General features: G+C 43.6%; 1 protein-coding gene across 1 annotated transcript in view; it reads right to left on the bottom strand.

Moving 5' to 3' along the window:
- ZBTB17 (zinc finger and BTB domain containing 17) overlaps window positions 1–4652 on the bottom strand; it is a 34794-nt gene extending 30142 nt beyond the window's left edge. The window contains exons 1-2 of the mRNA XM_077151173.1: window positions 4514–4652; window positions 2515–2601 (exon numbers count right to left, since the gene is read on the bottom strand). The gene's annotated coding sequence lies outside the window, so the exon portion shown is untranslated. The remainder of the gene's footprint in view (window positions 1–2514; window positions 2602–4513) is intronic.
- Window positions 4653–15203: the final 10551 nt, after the last annotated feature.

The raw sequence follows: 15203 nt of genomic DNA, 5'->3' as shown, positions 1-15203 counted from the left end.
TTTTAAACTAAAGAAGCTGAGCCTTAAAGAGGTCAAGTTCTTGGTCCAAAAGCAAAAGCCGGGAAGGATAAGAACCAGCTATGGGCCCAGCTATATCTAACCCATTTCCCTGTACTGCAGTGGTCCTCAACCATGGGTGACTGAGACATTTAGCAATGTCTGGAGATGTTTTTAATGGTCACAACTGGGGAATCACTATTAACATCTAATGGGTAGAGACCAGGGATGCTGGGAGAATTCCTACAATCCACAAGGAAGCCCGTCTAAAACAAAGAATTTTCGGGTTCCAAATATCACTACAGCCAAGGTTAACTAAAGCTGCTCTATTGGAAAAAGACAGAAAAACAAGAGAAACCATCTTCTGAGCTAAACTCTCCCATGTGTTCACCATGTCTACTTCTCATCTCACAACCCAGGACCAAACAAACCATCAGGTCCTCCTCTCTTTCCAATCAACAGCATGCCCAACCCCGCATCACATCAGTGTTCTCTCCAGCCCTCAAAAGCCAGTTTCACTTTAGCCAATCAAGGCTGATCATCCATCTGTCCAACAACACTTATTGAGCACCAGCTCTGTGCCAGGAAATGAGATATGCAGTGGGTATATCAGCATAACAAGACCCTGCCCCACATTCAAGATGCTAATGGTCTAATGGGGAGACAGACAAGGAAACCTACAAATATAGTAGGTGAGAAGTGCGTTAGTAGAGATAACTCCAGGATGCTACAAGATCACAGAGGAGAGGCTCCCAACTCAGCAGCGGGGGAGGTGGGGAAGAGGCTGGGTAGGTCTCAGAGAGGTCTTCCAGAGACAACTGAGCCTGAAAGAATTAAATAGGCAGTGGGCATCCTCACCTTCCCAAAAAATCTCTGACCAGAACTTTCTGGTGTTTGAGGTATGGTCTCTGAGAGTCCACAGAGTGAAGAGTTTAATTAGAAAGCTTGGCGGAACCCTTGAATAAAAAACAGGGAGGATGCAGAGCAGCCCTTGGTCCTCCACATATAACCTGGATACATCAAGTACCTGCCTCCAGCAAGGAACTGGGCAAACTGGCTTTCCACAGGTCTTGGCCTTCATCCTGCTGCAATCGCCTCCTAACTTGCCTCTGACGCTGAACCAGCCGGCCCTCTGCAGCGGGATGTAACTAACACTTAGCAAGCAGACACTACACAGTAGACACTGGGAATTCTGTACCTGACCTCACTCAATTCTCAAAACAATTCCATGAGGTAGATATTTTTATACCTGCTTTACAAATGAGGAAAGCAAAGCTTGGTAACGCAGTATCAGACCCCCAGGATAAAGACCCAGTAAATAGAGGAGCAGAGATTCAACCTCCAGGGCCCTCAGCTTCCTTCGCGAGGTGACCTTTATAGTTATCAGTCAAAACAAAAAGCTGATCATGTCATTCATTCTAAATCTCTGCCACCCCAGTAAAGCCTTCCAACGTCAGTCAATTCTCCTTCTATGTGCCCACACATTCCTGAACAGACTAAAGAAACAAAACTCTTCTCTATGTTATTTCTCACAATGTACTATAATAATTATCCACACAGCTACAAGCTCTCCTGCTCCTGGGATGCAGTCTCATTCATCTTCAGGTCCCTAGCACCCAGCACTGTGCCTGACACATACTGGACCCATATAACGCTGCAAGAACAAACAAACCTAGACACTCCGGGCCCAAGCAACAGAAAGTGCCAGCCTTAGGGAGGTAGTGCGCCCAGGCCTCATACCAAGTCAGGGGAGATGCCCTCAGGCTGGAAGCAAGCACCAAAGTCAAAAATTCTGTTACAGTTGGGAAGAGTAAAACCTTCCCTTGAAAATCCTTTAGGACAGTGTCACACAGGAGATGGAGTATCTTCTCTGTCAGCTTTTCCTCCAGCATTGGAATAGTCATAATTCATTCTTTGGTTGTATATCAGATGCAGTGCTGGTTTACATTTGGGGATCATGTTGTACAAAAACATGTATCTCTGTCCATTAGAACCTTAAAAGAAATGAGCGTGCGTGCCTCATTTCTGCCAAATGGAGTGTATACACAATGGCAGATGCTGCAGCAGCCAGCTTAGACCATGAGATAGAAGTTCAGGTTTCAGCAAGGAGAGCCATATGACTGAAGGAACACTGTTCCTGGATGACCTCTTGGAACAGAGCTAACTGCCCTACAAGTTTTGCACCATGTGCTTCTAAACTGTAAAGGGGCTAAGGAATACACTTCTATTTTGTTCCAGGTACTGTATTTTAGGATCGTTTTATTGGAGCATTTTAGACTGTACCCAACTAAAACAAGATGTGAGCACTGCCCAGTGATTAACTCACTCTGGCCTTGATTGGTAAAATAACAATAATATTAACAATGTCCCAACCAAAATGTAACTAGGATATTGTTATCATTATATATTTTAAAGAAAAAGCTTTTATGAAATGGTGATTTGAATCACACTGGGCCCAGGGAAAGACAGACAAACCAACCTTCCCATTTGTTTCATCCTTGAGTATTACAGACATACCTCAGATTTCCAAATAGCCCAGGCTACTCTTTGCTGACAGTTTGTCTGCATATATTCCAGCTTGGCTCCCCTCCTCCAGTTCATTACCTAAATCAAAGATACCCAAGGGGAAAATCTGGTGAGAACCTGCTTCCTAAGAGCTGCCCCCTTTTCATTCATCCACTAAACACAGGTAAATGTGGAGCACTTAGCACAGAGCCTAGTACAAAGGTAGTGCTCAATAAATGTTAAATTTTACTATTAGTGGCCTGCTACTTGACAGACACTGTTGGATACCTGGAACACAAAGATAAATAAATTCAGGCTAATCCCTATACCCAGGGAACTTCTGCTTAACAAAAAGCATAACACGGTGTTAATTGCAGCATTAACAATCCTCTGGGATGTCCTGAACACTTTGTTTCTTATTTCATACCCTCACCCTAGATAAGCATGTCCCCTTCTACGACTTTAGTGACCTTTGATGAATGACAACTACTAGATCACCACTGGACGCCTTAACTTCAACACGTTCAACTCAGAACTTACCTTCTCTCCTCAAACTTGCTCCCTGGCCTGTTTCCTACTGCACTGAGTGGCAACACCATCTATCACTCAAAAACTGGGGTCATTCTTGACTCCTCCCTGCTTCTAATTCCTTCACTGAAAGCAACCACCAAATTTTGTCAATTCTTCTTTCAAAACATCTCTCCCTGTCCTCTACCTCTACCCGAACTTGAGGCCACCCTTGTTTCTCACCTGGGTTATTCTAGCAGCTTCTTAGCCATTGAAACATTCTAATGTGATCTTTCTAATCCACCAACTTGATCCTTAAATGGCTTCCCATTAATCTAAAATTCAGAGTCTCTAACTGGGTTTACAGGGCCTCATAGGACCAGACCACAGCCTGCTTCTTCAGCCTTATCTGTCATCTTTCTCTCTCTAGACACACAGACAATTCAATTATTTGACTGGCCCTGAGCTTTCTCACAAACTATATCTTCAACTTAGAATACTCCCCCCTTTTTCTGCCTCTGTCCCCTAAGCATCCTTCAGGCCTCAGCTTCCTGGGGGAAAGAAATCTCCCTGGATTTACCTGGAATGAGAGAGGCACCCTACTCTTTGCTCCCAGAGCAAGGAGCGCTCTCCTTCTACAGCAGTATCAGAACTGCCTATATACCTGTATACCTCCCACATGTATCTCTGAGCTCGATGATCTGACAATACAAACAACAAACACTTGTACAGCACTTACTTTGTGCCAATAGTGTTCTAAGTACTTTACACGTATGAATCCATTTAATCTTTATAATAAATAACGTGGGGGGCGGGCAGATTTTATTATCATCTCTGCTTTAAGAATGAGGAAGCCAAGGCTGAGAGAGAACCTAACATGCTTAAGGAAATAGCTGAGAGTAGGGATTCAAACCCAGGTTCACGCTGCTAACCACTACTCCGGGGTCAATTCTGTCTGGATCACTGTATCTTCAAAACCTATCAGGTGCATAACCACCGCCTGCGGAACGACCGAATGAATGAACGAAATTGTTTTATAAGGGCAATGTCTGCCTCTACTTTGCCGGCATCTCCTAGGCTCTCCCAAGCCTGTGCTCTTCAACCCCGGCCGCCCCACGGGAGCTGCCCTCGGCACCTCACCGCCTCTCGGCCGCAGAACGCCCACCCGCCGCGGCGCGCGGGGTCAAGGGGCGGTGACAGCCGGGCAGCAGGGGCGGAGATGCTACCAGCTGGGGAGTCACCCAGCCTGGAAGGCGACTCGCGTCCCCAAGCCCGGCGGCTGATCCGTCCGCTCACTCCCCGCCCGCTCGCCCGGCGGCGCCCCCCACGCAGCTACCCCGCACCCTCCTGCCCCGCAGTGTCCCCTAAGCCCCAGTCCCATCCCATGCCACTTCCCTCCCCTCCCCCCCACAACCGTCCCCCGCATCCCCCCGCGTCCTATCCTCCACCGCCTCCGCTCCGGCTCCCCAGACTCCTTGGGCTCCGGGCGCTTGCCGACCCTCACCTGCCATGTCCTGGACCCCACCGTAGAGGGAAGTGCATCACGGCCGCGAGAAGGCCGGGGACTGCACTTCAGAGCAGACAAAGGGCGCCGCCATGTTAGAAACGGGCGGAACCGACCTCGCTGGCTTCCCGGCTGCAACTTCCGGCGCATGCGCAGCGCCAGAGCTAGGTGCGCGACTAGGGACATACGCAAGCGCGTAGCTATCCCGAAGTTCTACTTTATGGTGCTTCTGTGCTTAGAATTGTCCTTATCATAACCCTGCCTTGCTTTTCAGTTCCGAATATAGTCAATCCTCATTATTCAAGGATTCCTTATTTTCGAATTTGCCTATTCTGTAAAATTTACTTATAAGCCCCAAATCAATACTAGCAGACCTTTCCCTGACATTCGAGGGCATGCGCAGAGTGCTGAAAAACTTGTCTCCGTTGTGCACGCTCCCAGCAAAGTTGAACAAGGCGACGCGGGTTCAGCTCTTGTACTGTAAGCAAGTGTCCTTTTCATTGTCTCTCTGGTGCCATGATTTTTGCTTTTTTTTTGCCTTTTGCTGGTGATTTTATTCTTTATAATGGCCCCCAAACGTAGTGTTGAAGTGCTGTGTAACGCTGCTAAGCGTTCCAGCTGTCATGCATGAATTATAGTTGTCTTGGCCGTGAGCTCAATGTTAATAAACCGAAGATACAGTATATCCAGAAAAAGTAAGAGGATAATTTGCTGATCTGTACCTGAGGCCACGCAGGAAAGTGCTAAAGTAACATCTATAGTATGTGGTGACGGCATGGAAAAGTCGGTAAATTTGTAGCCCCATGAAATGATGAGTGATTAAAAAAAAGAAGTGTAAGTAAGTTATGGGAGCATTGCTGTGAGACTGAAAGCTAAAGAAATTTACGGTTATGGTACTCAGGGCTAGGAGAATATTAAATTCTTAGTGCTGGCTGGCTCACATGTTTCAAAAGTCACTGCAACATGAAAAATATTAAACTTGCAAGCAAAGCATCTTCTGCCGATCAGGAGGCTGCAGAAGAATTTTTAAAATATCAACTAAATGGAGAAGGTTTCCACAGCACAAAGAAAGAAAACGGAGGAAATTTTAGTAGAGAATGCCACAGGACTCACCATAAGAGATCAGGATGAGAGGGCAACCCCAAGCATCGAGTTGGTGATGACGTGGACAGCAAAAAACGTCAGCCTAAGACTCCAAGAATTGTCCCTCTCTCCGTGGCCAAAATATCAGAATAGAATTCTGCCTTGGAAAAAATGTCCCGTGACATGGAAGAATGTGATACTATGCTCGAATGGAACCTCAAAGTTTAGCACCTAACTTCTGCTGCATTTGCTCCTTACATGGAGAAACGTAAAGATATCAGGCAAAAAGCCAAGCAGACGAAGCTGATGTAATATTTCAAGACAGTCTGGGAGGGAAATTTTCCAATGCTGTTAGTGAGTTATGAGAGCCAAAATCCTAAGGTAGGACTGCAAGGCATTGACATGCCGTCTTCACTGATGTGTTCCTCCTGTGCAGAATAAGTTCCACCGACCTCCCCCTTGGTGTTCAGGGGAAAGTCAAGTTCGAACAATTTTACCGCACACATTCTGTAGTTCATCGAAAATAAGAATTAAGTTAATGTCTTTGTGAAACTTTAAATGCTTAATCTTTTTTTAAAATTTTTTCAAGACTTTGTATCACTATGCTGTGCAGTGTATGATATTTGTTCACAGTATGTAAGTACTGTATGTGGTGCTGTGTGTGTGTGTGTGTGTGCAAGAGCTAAAGTAGTACAATCACAGTACAGTAGAGTACATTACCCAAGAGTGCTGTAATTGGAATACAGTCATCATAAATGTAAAATAAGAAATATAATTATTTGTAAGAAATATATACTAAATAAGGTGTCTTCAACCAGAAATACATGGTTAACCAAGATGGTGGCATGAGATGCTCCAGGGTGCTATTTCCCCAAAGAATCTTTGAATAACTAGCAAAAACTGGCAGAGTCATGTTCCTCAAAATTCTGGAAAATCATTAAAGGATTGCAGAAGCTGGGAAGGTGCTAAATCAAGAAAACACAGCTTTAAGAATGGTAGGAGAATATAAAGCAGATAATCAAAAAGTACTGGCAAAGTTCCTAAAGGGATGGGACAAAAATATGAAACTATTAAACTTTACCACTCGGTAAGCCCCTGATACTGTGTCAAACACGAGGGAGGGCGGGCCACGGGGGCTCAGCAGGTAAGAGTGCTTGCCTGCCATGCCCGAGGACCCGGGTTCGATTCCCGGTGCCTGCCCATGTTAAAAAAAAAAATCATAAGAAAGAACATGAGGGACACCCAAATTAATAAGGCAAGCCCTTGATCTTGAGGCTCTTGTGAAGCTTATGTATGTAGCAGAGAAGTTTAGCTTACCTATAGACATGCCTAAGGGTCACCTCCAAAAGACCTCTTGTTGCTCAGATGTGGCCTCACTCTCTCTAAGCCCAAATTTGCAAGGAAAATCATTGTCCTCCCGCTACGTGGGGCCTGACATCCAGGGATGAAAGTCTCCCTGGCAGCGTGGGAGATGACTCCCAGGGATGAGCCTGGCCCTGGCATGGTGGGATCAACAATACCATCCTTATCAAAAGGGGGAAAAGAAATGTAACAAGGTTTCAGTGGCTGAGAGAGTTCAAAGAGAGTCAAGAGACTATTCTGGAGGTTGCTCTTACATAAGCTTCAGTTAGACATTGCTACCTATCATAACTTTCCAAATCCCAACCAAAACCGTTCCAGAGAATCTTAAAGAACACCTAGGCCATTATATAAGGTTCTACAAAAGTTCTAGGCACTAAGGTAACTTTCCAGAAACCTACAATCTTCAAATGGGTCTCTCGATCAGATAAGTCCTGAAATGCACAGGGGTCAGCCTTTCCAGAACATCAGCTAGTTCGATCTCCCTACCCCTTATTATTGACAGCTTCCAACATGAAGAAGTTAGAATGGGCATAGCCCAAAAACCCCTAAAGAGTGGGAGAGAGAACAAAGGTAATGGTGGAGTTACACAGAGAAAGTAGGGTTTAACAAATGTGTATGATTGCTGAATCATTATATTGATATTTCATGTAGTTTCTGGTATCTTAGAGCAGCTAGAAATAAAAACCTGAAATTGTGGAATTGTAACCTATACCAAACTCTGAAATCTGTTCTATAACTGATTGTTGTGTTGTGCTCTGGAATTTATTGCTTTTTTGTATATATGTTATTTCTCAAAAAAAAGTCAATTTTGATGATGAAAAATATTTATGCCTTCTAGCCTCCTATATTCTGGAGCAGCTAGAAGGAAAAGTCTGAGAGGATCGTATGGTAGGCCATGACTAGCTCTGGGATCTGTCCTGTAACCACTTGTTGAAGAATGCTTTGAAAACTTGCTTTTTTCTTTCTTTACTTTGTATATGTGCTATATTATACTATAAAAAAAGTTAAAAACAAAAATATGGTAGGAGAAACTCACAGCACCCTTGCTGGCCTCTGGCTGACCCTCTCCCCTGTGTGGTGTGGAGCCAGCCTGTGCTCCCGTTGTGGCCCCCTGGCCTGGCCCGCAGGGAGCAGAGTACCCCCATGTGCATACTGGAGGGTCTGTAGGTCAGAGAACATCTACCTGTCGGCAGCCTGGAAAAATGACCCAGGAAACTCTTCTCAGGCTCACCCTCCCACAACCTGCCCTGCAGGGAGAAGCAGCTTGTGGACAGCTAAAGCGCTGTAAGAAACAGTGAAGTCCAAGTGGCTGGAAGCAAAGGATTACTTGCATTAAGTCATACTCTACGGCACCTGGGAGGGGGAGATAGTCGACTTCATCGGGAGTAGAGGGGGCATTGGAGGTCCTGCAAGCAGGGGAACCCTAAGGCTGTGAGCAAGCACAAGCCAAGGACAAGACACAGGCTTGGAAAGAATGGAGAGGCCCCTGCACTTCCATTCACCTCGGAATGATCTTCTAGATAGAAGGCTGACCTCTGAAGGATCACCAGCCAATGCAGAGCCAGTTCGTAAAGAATGTGAAAGGTGTTTTTTGCTTTGGTTCATTTGTTTTTGTTATCTCCTAGCACAATCTGTCTTATGACTAACTGGACACAGACTTAAGGGCAGACAGCTCAGGGGCTATGTCTCAGTGCTAACACTTTAAAATATTAAAATGTACAGTGTGCAACCAAGAATTACAGGACAAGAAATAGGAAATGATGTCCCATCCAAAGGAAAAAGATAGAAATTCAGAAATTATCAATGAAGACCAGACTTAGGACAAACCTGTACTTAAAGGGAAAAAAAAAAAGATCCTCAATGTGCTCTAGGAGATAAAAGAAAACACAGAGAAAGAGCTAAAGGACACCAGGAAAACAGTCAATGAACAAGATGATAATCTCAATAGAGAAAAATTTTAAAAAGGTACCAAACAGAACTACTGGAGTTGAAATCCACAAAAATAGGAATGAAAAGTTCTCTAGAACGTTTCAAAAGTAGATTGGAGGGGGCAGGCCACGGTGACTCAGTGGCAGTTCTCATCTGCCATGCCAGAGACCTGGGTTCAATTCCTGGTGCCTGCCCATGCAAAGAAAAAAAAAAAAAAAAGAGTAGATTGGAGCTAGCAGAAAGTGACATATTGACGTCTCCTACCATTAATTAGTGTGGAACTGTCCATTCCTCCCTTCAAATCTGTCAATATTTATTTCATATATTTGGGACTCCACCATTAGTTACATAAATGTTTATAATCATTATGTCTTCTTGTTGAATTATTCTCTTTATCAGTATATAGTGGCCTTCTTTGTCCTTTGTAACAGTTTTTGACTCACAGTCAACTTATCTGATATTAGTATAACTACTCCAGTTCTCTTTTGAGTACTATTTACATAGCATTTTTTCCATTCTTTCATTTTCACCATACTCGTGTCTTTGAATTTATGGTGAATCTCTTATAAACAGCAGTAGTTAGGTCATGCTTTTTAAAATTTTAATCCTTCTGCTAATCTCTTTTGACTGGAGAGTTCAATCCATTTAAATTTAAAGTAAATATTGATCATGAAGGACTTTATTTCTTCCATTTTGCTATTCTTTGTACGTGCTATACTTCTTTTGTCCTTCAATTCTTCCATTAATACCAGCTTTCATATTTATTTGACATTTTGTATCGTACATTTTTTTTCGTGAGCAGGCACCAGAGATCGAACCCGGGTCTCTGGTGTAGCAGGTGAGAATTCTGCCGCTGAGCAACCGTCTCACTGCCCTGTATTGTACCATTTTGAGTCCTTTCTTAGTTCTTTCTGTATTGTTTTTTTTTCATATATTTTCTTTTTAGTTACTGTTCTAGTTTGCTAGTTACCAGAATGCAATATACCAGAAATGGAACAGCTTTTAAAAAGGGGAATTTAATAAGTTGCTGGTTTATAGCTCTAAGGCCAAGAAAATGTCCCAATTAAAGCAAATCTAAGGAAATGTCCAAGCTAAGGCATCCAGGGAAAGATACCTTGGTTCAAGAAGGCCGATGATGTTCAATGTTTCTCTCTCAGCTGGAAGGGCACGTGGCGAAAATGGCAGCATCTGCTGGCTTCCTTGTAGCTCTACAAAAAGGAACTCTCTCCAAAATGTTTCCTCTTTTAAAGGATTAATGGGTGGAGTCAGAACTCCATGGAAGCTATCTGATCAAAAGTTACCACCCACAATTGGGTGGGTCACATCTCCATGGGAACAATCAAAATGCTCCCACCCAGCAATATTGAATGAGGATTAAATGACATGGCTTTTCTAGGGTCTACCGCAGATTCAAACTGGCAGAGTTACCATTCAGATTAAACAACATCCTAAATCTAGAACAATCATGCTTGATTTGATGACAAATTAACTTCAATAGCATACCAGTGCATAGTTTTTATACCCCTCCACCCCCCATTTTAGTTGCATTTGTACAAATTACATCTTTATACGTTGTATATCCCAAACCATGGAGTTATTATTACTTTTCTGAGTTTGTACTTTAGAACCTGTAAGAAGTAAAAACTGGAGTGATACAACTGTATCACAACTGTACTGGCATTATAACTACCTCCTTGAAAGGAGGCCTTTATTCCTTTATGCTGCCTCCGTCTATTCTCTCTTGTCCTTTCCTTTCAGTCTGAAAAACTCTGTTTAGCACTGCTTATAGGGCAGATCTAGTGGTGACAAACTCCCTCGACTTTTGCTTGTCTGGGAATGTCTCAATTTCTCCCTCTTGTGAAAAACATTCTTGCCAGACATACAATTCTCAGTCGGCAATTATTTTCTCTCACCACTTTAAATATTCTGTCCTATTGCCTTCTTGGCTTCATGGTTTCTGTTGAGAAACTGACACAATCTTATTGGGATTCCTTTGTAGATAACATGTTTCTTTTCTCTTGTAGCTTTTAGAACTCTTTGTTTGTACTTTGCATTTGACACATAGTTTTTGAGTTCACTAATATTTCTTCTGCCAGCTCCAATCTACCTTTTTCTTTTTTTTTGTATGCTGTATGGTGGGGGTCACATTTCATTCTTTTCCATGTGATTATCCTGTTATTGCAGCACCATTTTGAAAAAAATTTTTTGGCGGGAGTGCATGAGCCGGAAATTGAATCTGGGTCTCCCACATGGCAGGCGAGAACTGTACTGCTGAACTACCCTTGTACCTCCTCCAATCTACCTTTTTTCTTTTTCTTTTTTTGCATGGGCAGGCACCAGGAATTGAACCCGGGTCTCCGGCATGGCAGGCAAGAATCTGCCACTGAGCCACCATGGCTCACCCCCTCCAATCTCCTTTTGAAACCTTCTAGAGAACTTTTCATTTCCATTATTGTGGATCTCAACTCCAGTATCTCTGTTTGGTTCCTTTAAAAAATTTTTATTTCTTTATTGAGATTCTCATATTGTTCATTGACTGTTTTCCTGGTGTCTTAGCTCTTTCTGTGTTTTATCTCCTTGAGCATATTGAGGATCTTTTTTTTTCCCTTTAAGTCCTTGTACGGGTTTGTCCTAAGTCTGGCCTTCGTTGATGATTTCTGAATTTCTATCTTTTTCCTTTGGATGGGACATCATTTCCTATTTCTTGTCCTGTAATTCTTGGTTGCACACTGTACATTTTAATATTTTAAAGTGTTAGCACTGAGACATAGCCCCTGAGCTGTCTACCCTTAAGTCTGTGTCCAGTTAGTCATAAGACAGATTGTGCTAGGAGATAACAAAAACAAATGAACCAAAGCAAAAAACACCTTTCACATTCTTTACGAACTGGCTCTGCATTGGCTGGTGATCCTTCAGAGGTCAGCCCTTCTATCTAGAAGATCATTCTAAGGTGAATGGAAGTGCAGGAGCCTCTCCATTCTTTCCAAGCCTGTGTCTTGTCCTTGGCTTGTGCTTGCTCACAGCCTTAGGGTTCCCCTGCTTGCAGGACCTCCAATGCCCCCTCTACTCCCGATGAAGTCGACTATCTCCCCCTCCCAGGTGCCGTAGAGTATGACTTAATGCAAGTAATCCTTTGCTTCCAGCCACTTGGACTTCACTGTTTCTTACAGCGCTTTAGCTGTCCACAAGCTGCTTCTCCCTGCAGGGCAGGTTGTGGGAGGGTGAGCCTGAGAAGAGTTTCCTGGGTCATTTTTCCAGGCTGCCGACAGGTAGATGTTCTCTGACCTACAGACTCCCCGGTATGCACATGGGGGTACTCTGCTCCCTGCGGGCCAGGCCAGGGGGCCACAACGGGAGCACAGGCTGGCTCCACACCACACAGGGGAGAGGGTCGGGCAGAGGCCAGCAAGGGTGCGTGAGTTTCTCCTACTGGTTTTTAAAGCTGTGTCTTCTTGATTTAGCACTTTCCATGTTATTGCAATCCTTTAAATATTTTCCAGAATTTTGAGGAACATTCTAACTAGCCAATTTTTGCTAGTTATTCAAAGATTCTGTGGGGAAACAGCACCCTGGGGCATCTCGTGCCACTGTCGTGGTTAACTATGTATTTCTGTTTAAAGACACCTTATTTATTATACATTTCTTACAAATAATTAAATGTACTTCTTATTTTATATTTATGATAAAACTGTATTTCAATTACAGCATTCTTGGGTAATGTTCTCGACTGTACTGTGATTGTACTATTTTAACTGTTATACTCACACACAGCCCCATGTACGGAACTTGCAGTACTATGAGCACATACCGTGTACTGCACAGTACAGTGATATGAATAAAAATCTTGAAAAAAAAATAAACAAAGATTACCCTCACCCTGCATTTCCCCTAGGAGCAGTGACTCAGTATTTGCGAAATCAGTGTTTGTGACAGCCTCATACAGCATAACTTCTGAGAATAATAAGAATCAACAGTATAATGAAAACAACTTTGATGTGTCCAGTGCTTACTCTGTGCCAGGTACACTGAGCATATCACGTTCATGATCTCATTAAACCCTCACACCAGTCTTAAGACAGTATCATTCTCCTCATTTTTTTCCACCTTCATACTTATCTACCCTGTTTATTTTAATATTTGTTTCCTGTTATAAGTAACATCCATTACTTAAAAAAGCCCATCCATACAAAACTCCTACAAGCTTCACCTTTTTCATGAGAAACCATAAGCACACAGTGCTGACTTCCCTTTCTGTGGCTTAGTTGTCTGTTCTTGCTTTCTTCTCTTCTACTGATTTCAAAGGAGAGTCACCTGCAGTGGTCTCAGCAGGACAAGGACACAGAGTATGTGGGGCATGGGCTGGGGGATGACAAGGAGGGAGCTAGGGCAAATGATGACAAGACACATGAAAGTTGAGGGTAAGGAGAGGCAAAAGAAAGAAGGTGGGTTTTGCAGCCCCATGTCAAGAGCCCACAAAAAATTATCCAGTGTTCCTCCTCCCTTCTAAGTAGGGCATTTTCTTTCTTTCTAGAAAGATGGTTGTGTCTTGCTGCTTCAGCTTCTCTGGCTTTGTGGCAGAAATGTTTTCCTTTGCAGTTAAATGGGCAGCATGCTGGGGAAGAACACATGGAATGCTCATCCACCAAATATCCTGGGCAGAACCAGAGTCATATTGTACTTCTACAGTCAGAGCAGCCTGGATTGCTTTCGTCATTCAGCAAGGCAAGTGGGGAGCAAGGGATTATTGTTGTTATTTTTTCCCCCTGAAATAGCCCCGCCATTCTTCAATTTGTCAGCAAAGGATAATGCAGGTGTTCAAATATTGGTCTTTGTTGTTGGCCACTGCCCCACCTGCCCGAGCAGCAATGCAAGGGTACAGTGTTTCCTGAGCATCATCTATCTCTATGTATCTATCCACATATATGCTTTTCCTTCCAGTCTCATCAGTGACAGTAAGTCACAGCTTCAACATCGGTCTTGAGTTGGAGAATCCAGAGTAAAGGCCCCTTCTTTACAGTTCCCTGGCTTGGCTTCTCCTCATTTTGAAGAGGGGAAAGCAGTGACTGTGGTCAAATAAATTTCCCATAGTCACACATCATATGTGTAGTGGAGTGGAGATGGGAGCCCAGTTGTGTCTTCAAAGCCAGCCCTTTCTGATTTTGTTTTTCTTGCTTCTGAACCCACCGTAACCACCTTCCCTATTTAGGCAGATCCACTGTTGGCTTGGGTGTCTGGAAACAAAAGTGCTTGCAGACTTGCACCAGCCCTTCTTTCCACCTTCTCTGTATCTCCAGGCCAGTGATCTCTCTACTTCCTCTCTAGTTAGTGGACTTTCTCCTTTCTTCCCTTCTGATCTGTTGATTTTCCACGTTCCATAATTTTAGCAATACTCTATCTTTTTGTCTCACAGATGTGGTAAGAATGTTCACTCTGATGAATCCAATTGCCCCTTTTCTCCTTGTCTGCACCCAAATAGCCAAACACAGTTGGAGAAAGTACCCAGTGGGCAGATTGTTCCCTATAAATTCATGGCCACTAGCCACAGGTGGGACCTCAACAAACATCAGTCTCTCCAGTTCTCTATCCTCTATTGTCAATGACTAGAGACACTAAAAAAAATCAGCAGTTGACACTCTTATTTTACAGGGAATATAGTAACAAATGTGATAGAAAGCCCCTTTTCTTGCCAATACTAAGCATATCAATCTACCTGTGTAAATCTGTGTTGGATGTGGTTAATCGAGACTTGCCATCCATTCCTTCCAGAATCTAAAAAACTAGCATTTTATTTCTCAGGTTCAGTTGCAGCTGGAATCCTAGATGCTGATGGATTCTGCCAGTTAGAGAGATGATGTCAGTGGCCATGATCCTGATGCTTTGGGCTGATTTCTGCCAGCAAGCCAGGACCTGCAGAGAAGGGGATTTGCAACAATGTGTGGTGGCCAGTCTCCAGCTTCCTGAGAGTCTGGAAGCATCTGGCGGTGGCAGCAGCCAAGCTCAGTATCCCAATGCCCAGGAACGAGCTCTGTCCCATATTCTAAATCCTTGGATCCTCACCATGGTGACGTGTTCTGTGGAGGCCCCTTGATTCCCCATCCTGATTGTGACAGATGGTGTTCTGGAAACTGTTGCTGGAGGCCCAGTCTATAGACCATACCTTCACCCCTTCCAGTAATTTTGTACACATTTAATTCTCTGTATCCATTTCCTTTTTGCTTAGAGAAGCCTCTAAGCTTCTCTAAAGGGATTCTTGCAGAGATGGAAATGTTCTGTACTTTGTATCAATGTAAATATGATATTGTACAACAGTTTTGCA

This window comes from Tamandua tetradactyla, chromosome 2 (assembly GCF_023851605.1).
Source record: "Tamandua tetradactyla isolate mTamTet1 chromosome 2, mTamTet1.pri, whole genome shotgun sequence".
NCBI classification, from domain to species: domain Eukaryota; kingdom Metazoa; phylum Chordata; class Mammalia; order Pilosa; family Myrmecophagidae; genus Tamandua; species Tamandua tetradactyla.
Note: the sequence above shows the minus strand (reverse complement) of the source record. Positions and strands in the feature narration are given on the sequence as shown.